Consider the following 15,474-nt stretch of genomic DNA (forward strand, 5'->3'; position numbering starts at 1 on the left):
GTAATTTTCTGAACATTTTCTTTTGCTGTCTACTATACAATTCCTCAAATATAGCAATGATAAACCCCAGATGATAAAGCAAATGTGCAATGGCTGCCTCTGATAACTCAATAAGCACCTGAACTCCTCGTAACATGTCACACCTGCACTATGTATACCGTTCTCGCTCTTGGGCCTCACTGGGGGCTCAATGCACCTGCCTTGTGCATTTCAGCAGCCTAGCAGCTGGGAGAGAAACATCATGCATGCTTAATTAGGAGGATCAGGAACCATGGGAAGTAGCTGGTAATTTTAATGCACAGTATATATTCCTGACTATATGAAAATCCATTCATTCATATAGCATCAGTAAGTCAAAATTGTGTAATTTCATTTATGCAACTTAAAAACAAAGAGAATTTAATTACAAAAAAACAATAAATGATCACTGCTCTAAATGGCATCTATGATAAAAACGGTTCCCACAGTATTCTAAACAAAAACATAAATATTAAAGCTTATTTATTTTTGGTGTATTCTACTTTCGCACTGCAGGGTATTAAATAGACTTGATTTAATGAGCATATTTACCAAGAGGGAGACTTTATTGATTAATATTATTGTATAATTTCTAGCCAATCAATTTAGTGCCAGCTTAGGAGCCATAACCAAGTGTAATAAATAGACGTTTGTTAAAAAAAATAATACCATACTGATTCTCAAAAGCCGGAGGCATTTATTAAAATACATGGAGAAATGTTCAATGCCATATATGAAGAGCATACAAAAAGCTCATTCCGTGAATTGATTACGCACTTGACTGTCAACAAGTACTAAAGCCACACATTGACTTTCAAACTCTCCAGTTCAATTTAATGGACTGATTAGCAAATGTAAAATGAAATACTGAAAATTTTTATAGTCAAATCAGCTCTTTATAAGGCATGTATAAATTAAAACTGCTAAAATTTCAAATTGTACCTCAGTAGATAATTGATAATTGGAAAGAAAAAGATTAAAAATATTACGCCTACAGTGGAAAAATTTTTTGAACAGAATAAGAAACTTTTCTGAACTCAAATACATAAACATTTCCTAAAATTTGATGTCCTATAGAAAACTTGCTACAGTTTTGTTATGGCCACATGCACTGAGGTAGTAGTGTTTAAGGTGGCATTCAAGGCAGGAAGTCATATTTCTAATGATTTTTTTGTTTAGTATTTTCAGGGACCAACTTTCTAGTCTTCCTTATAAGACGTTGATAAACAACTTTTATCAACACTGCACAAGGTATGTGTTTAATACAAACTTTGAGTCATACACCAACTTCTGATATGAGGTGCAGTATTGCGACAGCAGCTATAAACCCTATAAGGGAGTAAAAAAGGTAAAAAAGAGAGAAGGAATATGATAACTCAGAGCATACTGCTGTAATTATGGTATTCATGAAAAGATGAAACTGAGTGCAGACTAAAGCTGTAGCTCCAGGCAAAATCAACAGCTTGGCATTACGCTGTGACCCCTGCCTATCTTGAGGATACAACAAACATACCAAAACTTTGCTGCTTTCTTCATCAGTCAGGAGTGAGGGAATGAAGTGCATCGATTGCTTGTGATTATTAACTAGACTGAGATAAGCCCTCTCCTTATTATGCAGATTACTGAGGCTCCCCGCTCCAGCATATTGTACAGATGCAAGGGAGCAGCTGCTCTTACAGATGGTGGGTACACGGATCTATCATTATGCCTCCATTGTCTCCACTTCAATTGTTTGGGGGACAACAGAACTGCATCAAAGAGGAATCCGACTGCAATGAATTAAGAAAGAGAAACAAAAACCATCAACTAAATTTATACACCGGAGGCCGTGGAATGGAGAGGAGCGTAAAGCTGAAGCTATTTTATATATACAACCATGGAGTCGCCCAGTCATGTATACTGTACCCAAATCTGTTGGATGCAGCACTGTGCACCAAACATATGTTGTTTTTATTAACAAACAGATATCAGTTCAGGGCACAGATATTAATTTAAATGTGAAAAAATATTATTTTAGCAACAAAGCTTTCACTAAATGTAATAAAAAAATAGTGAACTTAAATTCCCCCAAATGGCAACTTATGTGGTTTGCAAAACTTTTCCTCCAAACAGTTTTCACAAGTACAACTCATTAGTTTGAATAAAAGAGCCACATAATTAGTCAAATCATCACAACACTTTCAAATACCATATAGACAACAACTGATGATCGCTCCAAAATAATTAACTTTAAATAGATTAAATCATCCCACAAAGCTAACCACGATGAGGGAGGAATATGCAGACGACGTCAGTTTTGCCCTTAAGGGGAACCTCTGGTTGTCCATTTGACTCGCCACACCTCCTGCTGTGCACTGTTGAGATCAGGACACTGGTAGCTCCTCTGATAGAACATGACATTACAACTAGAGGGAATTACATGCTCGAATTATAAAAGAGAAGGTCACACGGAGTTGTAAGTCATGACAGCAGTCTCACACTATTTCGCAGATAGCGAAGAGTAATATTACTTTAAGAATTAATGCAGGAACAATAAATTGAGCACAATACAAGTTTCCGACCCTTGTCAGGCAGACTGGGATTTTAAGGTTAGATGGAAATAGGAAGGACATATTTATACATAAAGCTTTTAGTAGTTTTTCCTTACACATGCATTTGCCACCAAAAATAATGACCAAATACTTGACAGTTGCATAAATTCGTAGTGAACGTCCAATATTGGACATTTAGAAGTAAGTCAGAAGTAAAAAGTAGTTAAGCCAAGTTAGGAACTAAGTCTTGTTATGAAGTCCACAAATAAAATACAACAACAACTAGTTTGGGGTACTGATTATGTACTGGTAAGGTACTCCATTAACTGGTATGCACACCATAATTCCTAAAATATTCAAGTATGTTTTAGTGTGTGTTTATAATCTTCACAAATTTAAGGGTAAGGTTGAGGTAGCAGACAGAAATATAAGATCAATGAAAGCGCTCAAACCTCTTCACATCATTTCTCTGTATACTAGTATTGCAAGTTAGGCTAAAGCCAGCAGCCCAAATGCAACTCAATAATGTTCACAAGATTCCATTTTTATTTTATGGCAATGGATACAAACATTAAAGCTGGATCTTGGAGATTCTTGGCTTAAGATGCATTTATTTTTGTATAACAGCAGCCTTGAGTACAAACGAAGCTCTACTTCAACAAAAAATGCAAGAATCCATTAGCATCCATACTCTAGTATGCAGTAATTCCCCTAAGGCGGAGAACAAACATTATTTCAAATAGAAAATCAATTCCTTAGTAGAATATTTTCTGTTTTCAATATCTTAAACAAGCTGCTGTCTTCAGGTGACAACAGTATAAATTAATAAATCTCTGTGTACCATCTTTGTTCATAGTCTTATTTATTCAATATTGAAATAAATTAATAACATAAATGCAACTTGGAAATAATTCAGCACCATCAAATCCACTTTGCATGCAGGTAAAAACAAACAAAGGGCAATGGAGAATAAGTAGCTCTATAACAGCAGGTCAAAAAGCTATATTTCGACATTAATTCCTTAACTCGTATCTGCTGTATTCAAATAACAGTTTTGCTTTCTTTAGTCATGTGCCATGGGTGGATAGATTGAGCTCCTGTCAGAGCACAAAGCTCCCTTCACAAGTCCACATTGCCTCGTCTGTTGTTAGGACCTGGTCCACATGGGGCCAAATTTGATTGGAAAGCCCAAAGGGAGGAGTTCCACCAGTCACAGGGGCATTGTTAGTGTCTCCAAAATGGCCAAAGAAGAATGACTGATTATGCAACCACAGCCAGGGTTACTAATAGGAATTCTATTTGAATTTCTAACATAACAGATGTTTGCTGGGCACCTCCATGGAGTGCGCATACACAGTTATGCTAATTTGCCAGTGTTTCCCTTCAAGTTAGCTCAGAGTCATTAGAGCACACAGCTAGCTTGGATCCTTCTGTCAAACTAATAATTGGCCATTATTGATATTAATTAACATTTTTGCTCTCTATGTCCTTTTTGACCTGCTATCTGTTAGTAAATCCAGTTACTGAGTCCTATTAGGGCAATAAAATCCACAGGACTCTATAGTAGAAGCCAGCCATTTATCAGAAAGAGAACATAAAGCCAATTAGGAATGGGTGCAGACAGTTGTCTTCATTCTCCACTGACTACTTCTTGATCTCCATTATAAATTGCTAATAGGGCAGATACTAGTTAGCAAAGGAGAAGAGGAGTGGGGGTTACAATTGCTCACTCCCACTTGTGATGACAGGTGGAAAGGACCAATAACAGTATTCTTGTTTGATGAGGCTACACCACCATCAGCTGCTGTTTTTTGTTCCTGCAGTCTTTTTGTTGAGGGGCATCACAGTGCACCTTGCTTTCTACTGCTGGTCAATCAAGTTAATTGGTCTAAAACTAGAACATTATAGAAAGCCATTAAATTGTTGATGGTTCATTCTACAAAAGTAATAGATTTTGGTCTCCTTGCTATCATGATGCAATGAGCATCGGAAGCTCAGTACACCATAGGTTTATGGGTGCAAATCAAGAAATCCTAATAGGTATATATTGACTGGTTTATTTTCCACAAAAGTCCAAAGGGACTGGTGGTTGCAAGAAAATATATCAAAAAGACTATCAACAATGGTGGGGTCTTCTGTGTAAAATCAATAGCGAGACATAGATGGCTTGAGTTTTCACAGTTCTCTCTCGTCATTTAAAAAAAGCTATACACTATATGATGCCTAGAAAGACCCAGGAGATTATTGTAACATAGCAACAAAGTTATATGTTTGAAAAGACAGCGATTAGTAAAAGCCTACGGTAGTCTGTTATAGTATTGGTGAAAACAGCATAGACTGCTGTTTTGAATTTGATATGAGGTTTTTGCTGCTCTAACTTGGTGCTTTGGGAATGGATGGTTTAGTTTTCTAGAACACAAGCATTCAGTAATATGAAAGATCATAAGCTGTTGTTACGGCAGGTAGCCTAACATAACCTATGTGAATAACAACTTATGTTTGTACTCCCTGAATCCAGATGCTACTGTGGCAGGCTAAGTTTATGACAAGAGGTATAGTAGTCCCTTAAATGAGCAGTATTTAATAGCCTGGATTCAAGTGTAAAGGCTTTCTCCCCTGTGCATTACTCCAAGAACCTAATTACAAGTTTCATCATCAATCATGAGCATTATTTATTCAGTGAAATGAATTTCTAATTAATAACTGATGAGCATTATGGCCTCGAAGACTGTAAAGCAATTAATTATGGTTGGCAACAGGGAATATCCCTGTAAAGGACTATCTGGCGCACAATCACAGCACAGCGGTGCCAACAGGCTAATGTCCACAAAGAAGAGGCACTGGATTGTTTTGGTACCTAGGTTTTATTGAGATAATTACCTTCATGAATGTTTTCTGGGGGCTGTCATAACATAGGTGGTGTAATAACTACTGAAAAACTGTATTTAAAATATGTTAAATGCTCTTTTGAACCAATATCTTCTTCCTCACAGATGTTTTCTTTCTCAGAGTAGAAAACTGTCAGTGTGCATTTTATACCAAGATACTTTATTTAATCATCTATTTTGTAGTGAACATTCAATTTCTGTTAGTACAAAGGATGGATTGATTGCTAGTTTTAGGGGTGCAGTCTTATGACCCAGCTAAAATATCTTCTTAACCATAAATTTAAGGTCAGTCAGCAACTCAGATAATCATAATAATAGACCTGGGTATAAATTACACTGAAAACTATGTACAACCTCACTTTATTTTAATTTTCAGTATGTACAGATAAAGTGCATATAAAGCCTATAGTATTATTTTACAATATTATGATGTTTAAATTAATTGTTGGTCATTACCAGATATTGATAAACATATTTACCTAATAATTCATTGAAATTACTACATTTGCTATGTGGTAGGTACCCCGACTCACAATTTAATGTGTAACACTCAACACTCAAATTTTGCATTCAGCTCTTTGTAAGCTAATTTTGAAATTATATTTAATTCGGTGTAACTTACACTTTTTTCTTATGCAAATAATTTTTGTGTTTTGCCAATCTGTAGTAGAACTGTTTACCAGCCCTGATGTGGTAAATCTGAATTACAAGCAGCATATGAACATGGAAAGCTGACAACTTTTGCTGCCATCAGGGAAAGAACATGATTTACAATATACTGTTTACATTTTGTTTACTATATATTAACTATAATATTAAATTTATTTTATATCAACTGTAACTATATCGTTATCACTTGTTCATTACCAAAAATGTTAGTCAGAATCTAAGACTGTTAAATTGATTTTTCTAAGTTCATGACTGATTATGCTTGTTTATACATAAATATACAGTATAATTGTTAGATTATTAAAAATACAGTGCATAGCCATTCTGCCTACTGAATTGCTTAAAACCTTAAACTCTATTAGTGAACACTGCCCAGTTACAGTGTGGCTATGTAATTCCATGTGATTCTATGTTCTGCAGTAGTTCATTTTTTTTAATTTTCAGACTATTTTATCTTCTTAAGTTGCTTTGGTGCTTTAATGCATAATAAAGTGATAGCTGCAAGGCACACAAATACTGGTGGAAAAAGAGACAATTATATGAAAGCTCATCTCTAGAAATACTACAAGTTATTGAGAAAGACTGAAAAGTCAGCACTGATCCTGCTGGCCTAACATCCTTAAAGAAGGTTTTACAAAGAGCAGGTGACCTGATGGCAAACGATCACTCTCCAATGACAAAAATTATTATTACAATAAACTAAAATTAACTCAGCCGTGGAAGCAAGTGAACAAGTTATTTCCACAGAAAATAAACAATGTCTTGAAATTTTAAAGTTATGACTCTTTCTGTTATATTGTTAATATGGGTATTATTACATTTCATAATGACATAAATCCCATAAAGGAAGCATTTGACACTTTCTCCATCACTGCAAATTTGCCTAATTTATACACAGCATTAAATCTTCACATCACTGTGATTGTGATATGTTAAACTAATTTCTTTCAAGGCTCATTTCAGTTATAGTATCTTTGCAATAACCATTGGTCAAACATAGATTGGTAAAAATGAAGGTAGATTATTGTACATCTTCATTCAGATTTTACAACAAAATAGACACATTATGGAAGAGAGACAGAGCAAGACAAAATGATGATAAAGGACCATGTGAGACTGTAATTCTTTCATTTAGAAAATGGAAATCAGTGGAGCAGCTCTTTAATTTATCCGTTGTTTCAATTCAGCACAAATTTTTGCACATTTGAGGCTGTTTTTGCATATATGTATGTCACACACTACTAAATCTGCAAAAAAACAGATGGATCGAATCATACATGGTTGTTTGAGCCACCCACAGTAAAGGTAATAAATGTGCATGACTATAATGCTCAATCGCAAAAGTGTCTTAATGTGTCCAACTGCTTTCTTATGGGTTGAAAGACACCACAGGATTGGATCAAGTTATATATAAATTAGATTTTTATATATAGGCCCATTGGAGCAGTACCTATGCAAACATAAAGGCAATACAATGTGTGTGTTAAACAATTTAGCCATACCTCTGTGTCACCACTGGTTCAGGGCATACGCACTGTGTATCCAGTAGCATGCACAAATTATAAGAATTTCACATGGTTCATTAATATTACACGAAAAGTACCCGCCAAACTTGCACTGTCTACACTACACCCAGCAGACTGTGGCTAGTATGAAATTAAGCAGACCCTACCACACACACATACAAAGAAATGAACACACAAAAACAGTGACCATCACCATTTATGAATCCAATAGAGGCTGTTTGCAAGTACAGTGGCAACGTACACCTTGGTATCGCTCTCTTACAGAAAGGCATAGGTGGTATTAATTTAATATAAATGCAAAAATAGAGTTGTGAGGATTATGCCAATGTGATTGTTTCAGGCCAAGCTAAATGGTTACTAGTTATTCCTGCTACAGGAACTTAATATAAACCTTTCAGTTTGGACATCTAATTAAACAGATAAGTACTAAATTACTGACTTCTGTACGGAATAATGCAGAACTGTATGCAAACGTTGTGCTTCTGCGAGGTTGGTATACACACAAGCAAAACAAAAAAAAAATGATTTCCCAAGTCATCACAATATATCTGGATAATAACTTGAGAATTAATGATGCTAAAATTTCTGTTTTCAGTACAAATGTGTCACCACATTGAAGCAATTTGGACATCAATGGGGTGCTAAGGTCTATGTTTAAAATGTAATATTTAATTTTAAAAATATGGTGGAATGAAAAAAATGTATTTTGTATGTACAAATAATGCATAAACAAATCAAATGTATTTGTTAATACCCTGATGGTTATCTTGTTAAAGTTTTATTTGAATTTTCAGGTGAGTCTGAAAATTAAAAAATAAATGAGAAATGGGGATGATGATTGGTGACTCTAAATTACCCATAGTGAGTGTGAGTGTGAGTGAGTGCAATGTGAGTGTGTGAGGTTCTCTATGTGGCCCTGTGATGGGCTGGTGACCTGTCCAGGGTGTACCCCTGCCTTTCACCCAAAGAGAGCTGGAATAGTCTCCAGCAGATCCCCGTGACCCTAATAAGGAAGCAACACAGGGATGCAAACTACTCAACTTTTAAGATAATGTGATTGATAATGAATAACCATATTTGTAATGATTCTAAGGTGGCTGTCCGTCACTAATCAGTACTGCTGTTTAAAAATTCCTAAGGGAATCATTGCCTATTCAAAACCTATGATTTACAGTATTTTCTTTGCAAAGCTGGAATACAAAAACAGCAAACAAAAATTAAACTGGTGACATGACCTTTGGGAATTTTTTTCAGTGTACCATTTTCTTTACAAATGCATTTTCAGGGCCATAGGACTCAGAATGCCCAGGTCAGTGGACGACTATACTATTACTACCTACAGAGCATACACTGACAGAGGATACAATGACTACATCCATAAATGACGTGCTGTTCGGCTTTGTATTAACATTAAATAAAGTGTGTGACAGTTTCAGTCCCACAAATTGTCTTTGGAAACTGAAATTTGAAACTATCACATCAATCAAGTAAAATTAAGTGATTACATCACATTCGATATTTCCTAATTTTCCTGATGTGAGGTGCTTTTTTTATTATTTAGCTGCTGTACACTACTAAAACTGTCATGTGTTAAGTGATACAATCAGTAAATACAAGCATTTTAATATTAAGGAGGCTCATTCTATATGCAGGTACAATTCTTGGGAGCAGTGGGGTGTTAGACATAATGTGCACTTTTATTTAACTAAGCCAATCAGGCAGACATTTTAGCAAGCATTCAGACCCATCTCAGCACTGCAAAATGTGGTGGGTGCACTTCTTCAGCAATCCATGAGAAGGAAAATTCACACTATAAAGATTAATAATACAACTCTGTGAAGTTCACTCTTTTTATTAACTCCCTCAATAACACTCACGATAAACAGAAAAAAAACTGTCCACCTCAAAAAGCAAACCTTAGATTGTGCAAGAATGTGATTGCCCACTCTTTGTGTTACTTTGATATACCTGCTGCATCAACTATGTGGTCTTACAGCAATGATTAAGAAACATCAGTTGCATTTTTTCTGGCAGTGATATTTACAGTCTGTACAGTCTTAGTCTGGTCTCTCTTGTATTTCACAAGCTCTGCATGTAGTTTGCAGGACCACTCTACACCTGTTCCCTAACACAAGCTACCTGATAAATGCGCATAACATAAACCCATGGTAGTAACAAAGATAGGATAGTACTTGGGATACAGTGCTTACCGTTATGCTACTTCTAATAATGCCGAGATACTGGCTTCATAACTGGATGTCTCCTGGCATTTAGCGGTGGCTCCCCGCTGGCCCTTTATGGTTAAATGGGAGGACAGGTTCAGCCACACTACGTGCAGAAACGTTATAAGTTAGCTGATAATTTTTAGTTTTTAAGTGTATAAGTTAGTTTCACCTAAGCTCCCTTACCATTTCATCTGTTTCCACGCGAAAGCCGCTGCAGCGCTGCAGTCTGTTAGGCTAGCCTCGACGTTAGCATTAGCATTTTTTTGCTAGCTAAGCTAACTATTAGTTAAAAAACAACAGTTGTCTTCCTCCAACTGAAGCTCATTGTGTCTTCACATGCACCACCAACTTAACAGTGTTTAAAACACACACACACACTGAAAACACTGTCCATAGTATGAGCTAAATTTAAATTTAATTAGCAAACTTGTCGTCGATAACATTGACCTAGGCTTTTTGACAATTGTGTAGAGCGTCGTAGAGCATCGTGCCCTGATTGGATGGAAACTCGGCTGAAATCCAGCGTTCCTATTGGCTGATTATAATTGTTGCGTTGTTTGTCTCTATGGTGATGCTGAGGTACTGTTGATAAATTCATGTAAAAAAACACTCCATTACAAGTAAAGTCCCTGCAATTTTAATGTTGTATAATCAGGAAAGTGAAAAAGTATTTAATTGAATTATAGAATAATCGTTAATTACTTAGAGCAAGTGTAAACAGTATTAGTGTTGTAGTTGAATTGCAGCTCATTCTTACCTCCTTTAAATAAGACTGCAATTAATTATCTTCATTATAGATGAATCTGCTGATTATCTCTTTCAATTAATGAGTGAGACATACTGTCACAGTTACCCAGAGCCCTCAGTGACACTTTTACAATGCTTCTTTTGTCTAACCAGTGGTGTAAACCTAAATATTATTAGACAATAAATATAATTAATGAAATACTTAAATTAATCAGCTATGAAGACTTATTTGGGGGGATGGCAGCACTAACCCATGTGCTGCCATGCCTCAGTGGGAAGGTTCTGGGTTCAAATCCTATTTAACCCAGTGCCTTCCAGTGCTTCTGCCATTGACAGTCCCAAGGCCCAAAGACAGTTTGATAATGTCTGTTAGGCTAGCAACCTGTCCCCATAAATACCCCATTGCTCGTGAAATGATGACCATCCCTTCAGCTGCTGGTACCGTGAGTGATGGGATTGGAGCATTTACAGGGGGCCACAAATAGCAAGGAGAATCTTGTCACCTGATGTGCTCCACAGAACAGGAGGAGCTCAAACACTGGGTTCTGCTGACGACACTACCACATTATTGGGTTTAATCTACAGCAGTATAGATTTTATAAGCTCTCCATATGTTTTGTATATAAATTTTTACATACAAAGCTAAGGTACATAAAGTTGTAAGATAAATATAGTGGAATAAAAAGTACAAAATTGTATTCTGAAATACAAACAAGTACAAATGACGACGAAGACACTCACATTAAGTGTAAATGTGTACACATGTAAATGTACCTAGTTGCCCTCCACTAGTGTATTTAACTAGTTTCCAAAGTAGATATTGTTATATATATTCCTTAGTAAATGGAAAGACATTGAGATAAGCATATTAAGCTTTAGCCATAAGCCAGAAGCTATTTAAATTTGAAATAATAACAAATGTCAATGACAAAAATCTAATTTATAATTCTGTTCTTTTTATGTCAAATTTATGTTGCCTCACCTCTTCTTACACAGTGTTACAAAAATATATCAGTATTCGTGGCATTCAGCAATCAACTCAAGATACAGATTGAGGAATTTTACAAACTACCTTTTCCTGAGCCAAGTGTGTGTTGTATGAAATAAGTGCATTTCCTTTTCCTTTAATGAATTACACATGATTGGTTGAATGATCCAGTTTTTGAACTAGCCAGAAGTCAGCAGGTCAGTTCATTATACATTATTTCACTCTTACAGCGCTGCCAGCACACTACTGAAAGTAGATACTCTGTCATCCTTCAAAATGAGTGAGACACATAGCAGAGACAGGACTGTGCACATCCTATAACCGTCCTTCTCTGCAGGTCTTCAACACACACACACACACATACATACACACTGAAAACTCTCGTCTTTCCATCTGGTAAAGTGGGCTGTTGTGATTGATTTGTGGATTTGCTCCCTCTTTTTTTCTCTCCATTTAAGTGAAATAATGTATGGAAGCAATCTGGCGACAGACATTTTGGAAAATCTATTTGAAATCATTTCAGCTGAAGCCACGGCAGTTTGTCTTCTTAGGGGAGAGGAGCAAAGTATAATTGTCTGCAGTCTAGTAAAACACAGTATAACTGCCATCACACTTGACTGAGCTTATAGCCAGCTAGTCCCATGGCCTCTAGAAGATAGAGCAGTTAATGTTCCCTTTTATTTTAGAGGATATGTCACTTGTATCGCAGATTTATACCATGATACAGCAATTTTGTCCAAACAGATGGATAATGGTGTCACCAGCAAAAAGCCCTGTTTTTATTGAGTTTAGAGCATATTGTTTAGATAGGGAGTGTGTTGAACAGCTCTGCCAGCACTTTCTCTCTTTATCTCTCTAATCTTCTCAGTATTAGATTTGATCATTTTTGTTTGAAGGAGGAAAATGTGGCCGTAATGGCTTCATAATAGCAAACACAGGGGATACAAATCCAGGGACCCTGTTCTGTAGTGTTTCCATAAGCACCACTGATTTATAGAGGTCTTTATGACAGAAAGGAAAATGATCTTCTGCAGGTATAAATCAGGTGAGGAGTAGGAAATTGAACTTAGATATCATCTTGTCAGATGCTTAATGCTCTTCCTCCTGTCACATTCGATAGGACCAATTTGGAGAATCCTGCAGAGGTAAAAAGAAGACAATTAACAATGACAGTGTGGTAATAGATGAAGCTATAAAATGAACCTGCTGCCTGCAGGATGCTTTGTATGATTTCCACATGAAGTAGTGGCAGGGGTGTGTTTCTTCTCATCCCTATTTTGTTTTTGGTGGCTTCTTGGGCTCCCTCCTTTGGAAATATGAAATACTATAAATAACATGAAAACAGAAAGAAAGTATTATTTGTGCCTTGAGCCTGCTCTGTAATTGAATTATAATGCTGCATATGACAGGACTTGTAAATTTAGGTTAACCTTGTTTTTTTAATTGATTGCCATGGCATTTTCAATCCTAACAGTACATAAAATTAATCAATATATCAATTGTCAAGCACGGAAATTATGATTGTAGCCATACATTAAGAACAGATTCTATTTCTGTGTTGGAATTTTTTCTAGTATGTGCTGGTACCGCAGCTTTTTAATACTGTGATGACACAGATTAGTTTATGCATACACTGTCTTTCTAAAAGCATCTGAGCTTTTAGTTTGCCTTATAATTAAGGTACAACAGTGTGCTGTTTGCAGTAATAATAGTCCAGCTGTATCAGTGTAAAACAAATGTCATCACTCAGTGGTGTATTGAGTTCAGGATAGGACAGGGAATGACAATGCTCTCTGATCCCTGAATATCACTCTGGTATAAACTACAGCACAGTGGTTTATTGCCAGCATCATGCATTCAGCAACACGCATTCATGATTTGACAGATACAATGTAGGGGGGAAAAAATATGGAGACTCATCCATCAGGGTGTGTAGGTTTCAATGACTTGAATTTTAAAAACTAATTTCTTAGAAGCTGATGACCTTTTGTGCAAAGCTGCTCAACTTAGTCAAGTGACAATTCAAGTCCAACCAGCTAAAGAGCTACAGTAATAACCAGAGAGCCACTGCTTCGGAACCATCATCCCTTGCAGCTCATCAAGCCAAGCTCTTGTATAATCTAATTTGATTTTAATGCTTCTCTGAAGGAGATTGTGCTCTTATTACTGTGTAATGATGCTGTTGTCAGGCGCCAATGGTGATCTCTAATATCACAACCATGTTAACTGCTTCTGTGACACTCATCTCAGCATTTTCCACATTGTCTCCAATGTGCAATGGCTTATGGAGCATATTTATGACTTGGTTGTTCTTCCTGTTGCATTGTACATCCTGATTTGAAGAAAATGATAAATCCATTCCTTATTACCTTTGTCTGATATGGCTCTTTTCTGTATTCAGTACAGTAGATAGAGCATAACGATGAAGGTCTTCACAGAGATGAGGAGAATTTTGAAGTGCTCACACTCGGGGGCAGCAAATGGAAAAGTGACAAGCCTGGTGCACTTGTCTATTTTACTTATTCTGTGCCTCTGTTTCATATTCTGCCTCGCACCGTGGGGTTATTTTCTTCCAGGGTTCAGGAGGGCACGCTCTTTCATTTCTTCAGAAAATTGTTTCGCAGGATTTCAATCTTTGGCTGCTAGATATGACAAAACACAATATCAAGAACGCTTATGTTTCTTATCTGCCATTTTTTGCGGGTATAAATAAAAGATCAGTATAAATTTAAGTCAAGTGGCCTCGAATGCACATGTGAGAGATGAGTATGAAAAGAACTATGAACCTTGGGACAGCCCCACTGTACATTTTCATCACTTGCTCAAAATTACCTTGGCACTGGGGCTTTATGTCGTTTGTCATCCTTGAAAATCAATTAGTGTTTGTATGATAGCAATACAGATGTAATCCTTTGAGTGTTTGGACTATTGGACTCAAAAACAAAAGTCTTTTGTTTTCACATTATGTGAACAATGTTTTTTTGAATTGCTTATATAATAGGTTGAGATGACAGTCAATTAGGTGCAAACTATGATGACAACATCCTGATAGGGGAGTTGGAGGGCGATCCCACATATTGATATTGCCTAAATAGATCTTCTATTTGCAACCCAATCCAAATCATCTCACTATACAAATACCAGTACCAGAGTTATTGTAATACTTTAAAAGATGTTCAACTACAGCTGAGAACACAATTCCACTTTTCCAAGTTTTTTTTCCTCTGAGCAACTTCTAAATCTCTGTGATCTTTCCATCTGTCTGTGAAATTCTTCAAGCATTGTATAGAAAAAAAAGGCTACCAAAAAATGAATGTTGTTATACTGAGTTGAAACCCTTGCACACAAATAATAATTCTACTGACTATAAAGAACAAACTGTCAAGAAATGATTCAGTGCTGTGGAATGAAAAATATTACTCAGACATACATTTCAAACCACATAGCACAGAGATCTTTTGTGATATATTACTTATGATGATGCACATATGTGCAGTCTATGTATACGGAACAACCTCCCAATGGTGTGAAAATATCCAACCACTGTCCTATTGATGTCCCATTTTTTTTCCTTGTTTGGCTTTTGTCAGAGGTCAGCCTCAAACAGCATGCGGTGGAATCAGGCGTTACTGTCGATGTCACATTGATGCATTACAAGGCACAGGAGGTCGCGTCTCTGTAAACATACATTATCAAAACCCATAGAAGATGTGGGCTGTTGACCTCACCAATAGTTTACGGTGTATCTTCTGGGGAAAAGGGTCGTGTGATGGCAGAGAGCAACTTTGAAGCTGCAATGACTTTCTTGTTGCAAATGAAGAGGGTCAAGCAATCAAGACTGGTTGGTCTCCGTGTCAGCACCATTATCTTACGCTGTCTGAA

Source organism: Mastacembelus armatus, chromosome 21 (genome assembly GCF_900324485.2).
Source record: "Mastacembelus armatus chromosome 21, fMasArm1.2, whole genome shotgun sequence".
In the NCBI taxonomy this organism is placed as follows: Eukaryota; Metazoa; Chordata; class Actinopteri; order Synbranchiformes; family Mastacembelidae; genus Mastacembelus; species Mastacembelus armatus.